An 8,770-nucleotide genomic window follows, 5' to 3' on the forward strand; every position below is an offset into this window, starting at 1 on the left:
TGACCCAAGCCTCTCACCCGCTTTGGCTGGCTCCGTGGCTGCCATCATCTTTGTCCTGCTAATTTGCATACTCACTCCTGATTGGCTGGTGGGTGTCACGAAGTGACAGTCAATTTACATACTTCTATTTTATTAGTGTAGATAGGATTGATTTCAGAGAGGAAGGGAATGGGAGAGAGAGAGATAGAAACATCAATGATGAGAGAAAATCATTGGTTAGCTGCTTCCTGCGTGCCCCCTACAGGGGATTGAGCCTGCAACCTGGCATGTGCCCTTGACTGGAATCGAACCTGGGACCCTTCAATCTGCAGGCCAATGCCCTATCTACTGAGCCAATCTGGCTAGGGCCCTTTAAAATATCTTGTCCAGAGTTTATCATTGTCATCTGTCGGGGAAATCACTTTTTCCAAGGTATTCTGTCATTGGAGGTGGAGCTCTCTGATGACATAAAATTTAAACTTTTTTTAATGGCTAGAGGTTCCCATAAGCAAAATTAAAAGACAAATACAAAGTTGGGAAAAAATATATTTGCCATGCTTATGACAGATAAAGAGTTAATTCTGAGCTCTTACAAATTGTTAAGAAAAAGACAAAGCATCCAGTAGAAAAATGTCTCCAGGATATGAATAGGCTCCAAGAAGAGTAAACCCAAATGGCCAGTAAACATATGGCTCAACCTCCTAGCACTCAGGGAAATGCAAATTGAAGTAACTCCTTGCCCGTCAGATTGGCAAAATGTCAAAAGAATGTTAACACCTGTTACTGATGAGGTGAAAGGAAAAGTGTATTTTTATATATGACTGGTGAAAAAGAGAATTGACATTGCCTTTTTGGAAAGCAATATGGGGGAAAATCTATTTTAAACATTCAAATATACATTCCCTTGAACCCAACCATCTCACTAATACGAAGTTGTTCCGTAGAAGTAGACAGAAGCACTCAGATGTGGAATCTACAAAGGTGTGTAGTGCAGAAATATTTATAGTGTCCAAAGAACTAGGAAGAGTCCATAATTGGATAATATTTAAATCACAGAACAGCCGAAACCGGTTTGGCTCAGTGGAAAGAGCGTCGGCCTGCGGACTGAAGGGTCCCGGGTTCGATTCCGGTCAAGGGCATGTACCTTGGTTGCGGGCACATCCCCAGTGGGAGGTGTGCAGGAGGCAGCTGATCGATGTTTCTCTCTCATCGATGTTTCTAGCTCTCTATCCCTCTTCCTTCCTCTCTGTAAAATATCAATAAAATATATTTAAAAAAAAATAATAAAAATAAAAAAAAATAAATCACAGAACATTTGTGCCATGGAATAAGAGGTAGCCATGAAAAAGAACAGATTCACACTTACTTACAAGAGTTTCCACAATATTATTAACTGAAAAACTAAATAAATATATGTAATATGATCCATTTTGACAATGACTTGCAAGCTTCATCTATATATGAATGCAGGGGCATATAAGAGGGTATGGAAGGATTCAAACCAAATTTAACATTGGCTGTTGGAATATTAGGGAAGGACCAGGGAGATGGAAAAGGGGATAAGATAAAAAAGTGTTTCAGAAGAGTTTTAAAAGTGTCCATAAAAAACATGTATGAATTGATCCATTCATGTACAAACCGGTGTGTGGAGGCAGAATAACAAAGTGTTTGAGGAATGATCCTCAAAATGGGACTGGTTAGGTTTGGGGAGTATTAATTCGTTCCTTATATATTTCTATTTTTTAAAAAGTCTTTTTAAAAGTATATATAAATCACATAATGGAAAAATTAAAGCTGTTTTTCAATCATGAAAATGATTTTAAAACTACAGGCGCTGATTTCATCCCTAGAGGGCGTCATCCAGCCCAGGGCTACCTGTATACTCATGCCTCTTGAAATTCCATCTCTACTTTTTCTTTTTTAAATATATTTTATTGATTTTTTACAGAGAGGAAAGGAGAGGGATAGAGAGCTAGAAACATCGATGAGAGGGAAACATCGATCAGCTGCCTCCTGCACACCCCTCACTGGGGATGTGCCCGCAACCAAGGTACATGCTCTTGACCGGAATCGAACCTGGGACCTTTCAGTCCACAGGCCGACGCTCTATCCACTGAGCCAAACTGGTTAGGGCTCCATCTCTACTTTTAACCACCGTCAAGTGCTACAGGTTCATAGACTAAGATGTCTGTTTGACAACTCCACCTGTATGGGCATCCCAAACCGGACAAAGCCAGCCAGCCTGGATGGCTTCATTGTCTCTTCGTCAATGGGCTCTTGCTTCCACCTTTCCCTTCTTAGCAAATGTCACCAGCATTTACTTAGTTGATCCAGCCCCAACCTGGAACTTCATCCTGATTCTTCTTGTTCTCTTCAATCCCATGTTCAATCCAAGGGCAACCCCTGTCAGCTCTACGTTCAACATATGTCCTATATCCCACCATCTGCAATGCCAAGTTTGATCCCTAAGGGCTTAAGGGGGTGTCTGCCAAATTCTGGCCTCTGTAAAGGAAACTTTTCTTACTTGGAATTGAAAAGTAATCTGTTGAGTGATACTTTGAAATGGTGTGAACATTTTGTGTCCCCAACATTTTATCCAACAACTCTAATAACCATTCGTGAGCCTTATTTGAATCAGTTATTGCCGCGGTGATGGCAAAATGGTAACTTTTCTAATTGTATCATTTCTTCTACTTTTATTCCACATTGTTCTATAAAGAATTTTTCCTCCTGTCCTCTCTTTGAGTACTGGTATGGATTCATGGGTTACTTTATAATTCAGCGTGCTGTAGTCCAGTCTTGCCATTATTCTTTCGTACGCTCAAATTGTTCCAAGTTTGGCCATCGCGGCAAAGCTATCGTCTGTGTCCATTTGACATGTCCTGGCCACTCTTGTAAGACATCCTTGCTTTTGACACAACAAAACTGGGATAATGGGGGCAATTTAAATATAAACTTTATATTAGGTATTATTTAGCGGATGTCAGATGCTTGGGTGTGACCATGGAATTGTGGCTAGGTAGGGGAAGGTCCTCGCCCTTAGAAGATATTCGGAAACCTCTTGGGGCGAAATGGTGTGATGATGTCTGCAACGAACTCCCAAATACCAGTAGCTGGAGAGGGGATGAAACAAATGTTGCAAACTCTAAATGGTTGAGGAGGCGAGTGTTTATTAAAGTGATACCTTTCTGTCAACTTTTTCTTAGGGTTGGACTTTTTCAGCCTCAGGGTACAGGACATCCCTGTACACAGGGCGTCCCTGCCTTCGGAACACTCCTACCCCAGGCTTGCACACGTGTTTCTTTGTTCTGTTCACAGTTTGAGAAGCCCTGTCTGCCCCCTCTTACTTAAATCACTGCTCTATTCCCACCCAGTCAGACTCTACCCTTGATCCACTTAAGTTTCTCCTTAGTGCTAGTTTGTTGTCTGTCTTCCCTGCTGGAATCTGAGGTGCTCAAAGCAGAGACTTTTATTCAATACGATGTCCTTAGCATTGAGGACCAAGCCTAACACACATAGGGGCACGATAAATACTTGCTGAGTAAAATGGTGTGACGTTCACTGGCACAGACACACAGATATAGATGTGCTTGCACACCCAGAGGCATACTCACACAGAGGAACACGCAGAGCAACCAAGTCATATACAAACTTCCATGACCAGACATACAAGTATAGTTTCTATAATTCTCTCTCTCTCTCTCTCTCTCTCTCTCTCTCTCTCTCTCTCTCTCTCACACACACACACACACACACACACACACTCATACAGGACATACAAAAACAGATACACTCACACAATAATACACACTTATCTTTAGACCTATATCCACTAATCCATATACATTCAAACATTGACTCATTGGTGTACACAAACATTTTCACACACACACACACACACACACACACACACACTCATCCAGGACATACAAAAACAGATACACTCACACAATAATACACACTTATCTTTAGACCTATATCCACTAATCCATATACATTCAAACACTGACTCATTGGTGTTCACAAACATTTTCACACACACACACACACACACACACACACACACACTCATCCAGGACATACAAAAACAGATACACTCACAATAATACACACTTATCTTTAGACCTATATCCACTAATCCATATACATTCAAACACTGACTCATTGGTGTTCACAAACATTTTCACACACACACACAAGCATAGGGGCATCCAGTGAACACCTGCCACTCTCTTGCACGTGTGCGGGTGCACACTTGGCCGTTGGCTGACCTAGCTAGGCGTTCACACCCTCACTAAGCCTGGCTTGGGGGGCGCTGCTGGGCCACCCTGTACCACTTGGCCAGGAGAGCCCCAGCCCGCCCTGCAATGCTCCTCTCCCCAGGACAGGCCATCTGGGCGGGGTGGGAGCCTCCGGGCAGCACCCGGTTTGTGACTGCCCCAAGGCCACCATTTGAGCAGCAATGTCACAGGGGCCGTCAGCTCCCTGGGCAGAGCTATAAACACGCCTGGCTTGGCAGCTGTATTCTGGGCACACTCACCTCTGCGGTCACCCTGCCCCGCGGGTGGTGCCTGAATGCCAAGGCAGCGGCCTCTCAGAGCCACGCCCTCGGGAGACAGGGGCAGAGGGAAAATCCTCAGGACTCCTGAGGTGTCCAGCTCCCAGCTGGGAGGGGGTGACCCTCTGGGGTGGGGGTCAGAGTGTCATGGCCCTCAGCAATTTGAGACAAACCGGTCTGTGCTCTGCCCTCCAACAGCTGGAGCAACGGCTGGGTCGGGAGAGGCCTTGGCTGCCAGGAGAGGGTCCGAGAGGGCACTTGGCCCCCCAGGTGAGCTCGGCTGGTGCCTGGAACGACCAAGGCACGTACATTCAGTGCCAGGTACTGGGTAGTAGACCAGCCCCAGAACCCAGGAGCTGGTGCGCCCACCCATGGCTCAACTCATGACGTCTTTGGAGGGCTGGGTCTCTGTCCCCCGGACATCCAGGTGGTGGGCCCCAAGGGAATCTCCGTGGCCAGCCTCTCGCAGCCCCCTGTTCATACAGGGCCGTTGGGGAACAGCCTCCGCTGGACTCAGGAAGGGGAGGGGCGGGTCCACGAAGGGTCCCAACCGTATGGAAGCTGGAGAGGACCATTTGTCCAGGGACTCGGTGACATAGCTGTGAACAAGGCCGGCACAGCGGGGGGCCGAGGTGGGGGAGGACCAGTGTACAGGACACCCAGCTGGGCAGCTGATGTACCTGACCTCTTCTGGAGACATACCCATCCCATTTTACAGACAAGGAAACTGAGACTCAGGCAGTGAAGCCACCTGCCCAAGTCCTCACGAGGGGCTCTCGCCCCAGGCAGAAAGGCCTCCGAGAGCACAAGAGAGCAGCCGAGGTACTTCAAGGGTAATTTTCCTCCTTGTCTTCATGCCCAGCGAGGTTCTGAAGTTCCCAGGAAGGATGAGACCCTGGGGAGTTGGACCAAGGGCCCGGCGCCGCTTCCCCCCAGCCCGTGATTAATGCCTGACAGTCTTTCCACTCGCAGGGAACTCATCAGACTAATATTTCCTGATATGAACTCCGCGTCGCCCTAGAATGAGAAATCCCAGCCCCCTCGTGTTCCCAGCCCCAGATGAATGGGCTCCCGTCCCGGGCCTGTGAGTGATGCGGCAGGAGTCTGCAGAGGGAGGTCGATAAAGGCCCTTCATCAGCAGAACTGCGGCCTCTCCGGGCAGGCCGGCGGGCCCTGCTCCCTCACCATGCTGATTCTCGGGGCTGGCCTGGAAGGTGGATCGGACATGGGGAGGCGAGGTTAGTGCCCAGCAGATGGGGAGGGAGGACCGGGGGAAGGGAGGGACTGGCCTTCTCCAGTCCTGCCATAGAGTCAGGCCCTGGTGGATCGGAGGGAAGGGGTAGGGTCTGCTAACATTTTGCCTCGACTTTGAAGCTCTAATGAGCCCAAGGAGGCTTTCCGCTTGTAGACCAAGGCTGTGAGCAAATGCCTGCTTAAGGCAAAGTAGGACCTCAGAGGCTGTGTGGAGGATGCTAGGACCAAGGGATTCCAGGGATAGAAACACCGGTGGTTGTTGCCTTCGTAGGAGAAAAATAGGAATAATAACCATTTACTGAGTGCTCTACCCATGTGCCAGGCGTAACGCCAACATTGGCATTCATTGTTGCAGTCAATCCTCACAGAGCCCCACGGAGTAAGGTGGTGTTGCCCCATTTCACAGATGAGAAGAGTGAGGCCTACCGCAGTTCAGTGATACTCTAGAGGTGTCGGGATTCAAGTCTAGGTTTCCCTACCGTCACACCTGTGCTTTTAGCCATTCATCACCCAAACAGTAGAAACTGCTGTTTGTAAAACAGCGTCTTTGTGCCCAGCATTGAGAGCGTTCTGGGGATACAGGAGCCAGACAGCACCCTGCCCTCATGGAGCCTGCAGTCTCTTGGGGGAGTGACATCAAACGAGGTGGCCGTGGCGCCTCATTGGGAGTGTGAGTGGGAACAGGGTGCTCAAGGAATTTCCTGCCGAGAGGAGGGGGAGTATCTTGTCTTGTCTCACATGGGGAGAAACCAGTCCACTCCCGAGCGGGGGTCTTGAGGACAAGTCCCCTTGAGGTGGCCAAAGGCGGAAAGAATCCGGGGCTGAAGGTCAGTGCATTGGAAGCCGAAGCCAGCACAAAGGGAGTGTCCCTCCTGTGAGGCCAGGATGCGGGTGTGGTGGGAAGGAAGTGGCTGGAAGCCCGTCCTGTGTGGGAAGCAGCAGTCATGATCGAGCTCTTTGGTACCTGGCTGGGGGCAGGTGGGACTGGCTTGAAGGTGGATGTTGACAGGGACAACTGTCCACACCTGAAAGGATGTCTCCTCCTGAGGGTGTCCTCCAGCCATAGGAGACACTTCGGGTCAGGTCACAGTGCCCGGGTGATCGGTTTGTGGGTGGCCCCAGGCCGGCAGCCAGAGGCTCAGGGAGCAGCTGTGACGTGAGGGGTGGGAGCTGGCCTGGTTGTACAGGGGCCTCTAGCATGCGGCCGAGCAGGGTGGGTTCAGGGTGGAGTTCCTGGTCCAGCAGGAGAGATGAGGCTGAGGGTGGTGGCCAAACATAGGCACATCCAGAGCCAGAGCTCAGAGCCACAAAAGCAATACTGGAGGCCACCTGCTGGTGGCGCTGGAGCCACCCACTTGCTCGCCAGACAGTCAGGATTGGGTGGGTGGGGAGCTCCAGGTGGGAGGGGCTGGGAGGCAGAGTCCCCCATGCCCAGGGCTACCAGGAGCTGGGAGGATGGGGAGGGAAGCGGCCTTAGCCCTGGCTGCAGAGGGCTTGTCCTTCCTCTGCGTTTTGCTAGGGGTTTGGCCCCGGAACCTCAGTGTCTTGCATCCTAAAGTTTGGGCCCATCAGACCCTCTCACCCTCTCCCTCCTTGAGCCCCTCCCACATGGCTCCATCCTGATTCTGACTATGCCCTGAACCTGACCCCCAATTCATCCTTGACCTTTATCCTGTCCCTGTCCCCCATTCCTGAGCCCACTCCAACCCTGAAATTTCTTCCATCTCTGAGCCTCAGCTCCTCCCTGACCCTCCACCCCTCCTCATTCCACCCCAGTCCCCAGCTTCACCCCTCCCCCATTCACTTACCCATCTTTGCCTCCGCCCTTTCCCCCCATCCCCCCATCTCATACCAATCCCAGATTCTTTCTTTTCCCCTCCTCCCTCACCCTGCCGCTGAACTGGGGCCAAAATTCCCTGGGAAGTTTGGGAGGAGAGATGAGAGTATCCGTTGCTCTAATTCCTTATATATTATTTTAAAAGCGAGAGGTTCCTGTTTTCTTTGGAGGCCAAAAAATCAGGTGGGAATTTCAAAACGCCCTCATTAAAATGCCACCTACAAAATCCATCCACAGCTGGAGACATCAGACTAGTGGCCACCTTGGGGGAGGGAGGGCATGGGGGGCCATCTGGGGGATTCTGTTCTGTTTCTTGACCTGGGTGTTGGGGTACACTGGTGTATTCCGTTGGTGAAGGTCAATCAAGCGAGACACTTACGATCTGGGCACTTTCCTGAATCCGTGTTATACATCATAGAAGGTTTTTAAAAAATGCCCCATAGTCTGGGCATCTGGAGTCCTCTGGGCAAAGGAGCTGGCTGCAGGGTCCGCGTGTCGCCTGGTTCTCAGTGTTCTCGGGACAAGTTTTCACCCCAATGGGATGCTGACAACAAGCCCCCTCCCCTCCACAATACCCCACTGTCCGTTGGGACTGCCTTGGTGCCAGCTGCCTTTCCTACCCTAACAGCTGTATTTTTCAGGTCCAATATGACAGGCTCAATCTATTCCTGTTATATATTTCCCAGTAAATGGACAAGGTGAAAACAGTGTCAGTTCAAATCACTATCATGACACTTAATTCTGATTTACTGTACCTTTTGCTGCAATCTTGAAAGTGCCGGCGTCTGTGCCGAGCTGGATTGCCCAGCCAGGCCCCACGGGGTCGATGTTAAGATCAGCTTCAATAAAAGAATTTAGGGTACGGCGGCCCCGGTGGGCAGGGGGCAAGCCGGGGCCCAGAGGACCAGCCGGCAGAGACACCGACGCTGCCGCCCTCCCACGCCTCCCTCCCGTAGACTCTTTGTCCCCAGCCCAGTGTCTGCAGCAGCTGGGAAATTTATGGAGGCTCCATAAACGGGTTTTACAGACAGCTGTTAGAGCGTGCCGAGCAAGGCTGGGCTGTCGGGGGACCTAGTCGCAGGCTTACAGCCAAGACACTTAAATATTATGGCCCCACATATATAAAAACTGTGCTGTGCACG

Source organism: Plecotus auritus, assembly GCF_963455305.1.
Source record: "Plecotus auritus genome assembly, chromosome: 5".
Classification (NCBI taxonomy): domain Eukaryota; kingdom Metazoa; phylum Chordata; class Mammalia; order Chiroptera; family Vespertilionidae; genus Plecotus; species Plecotus auritus.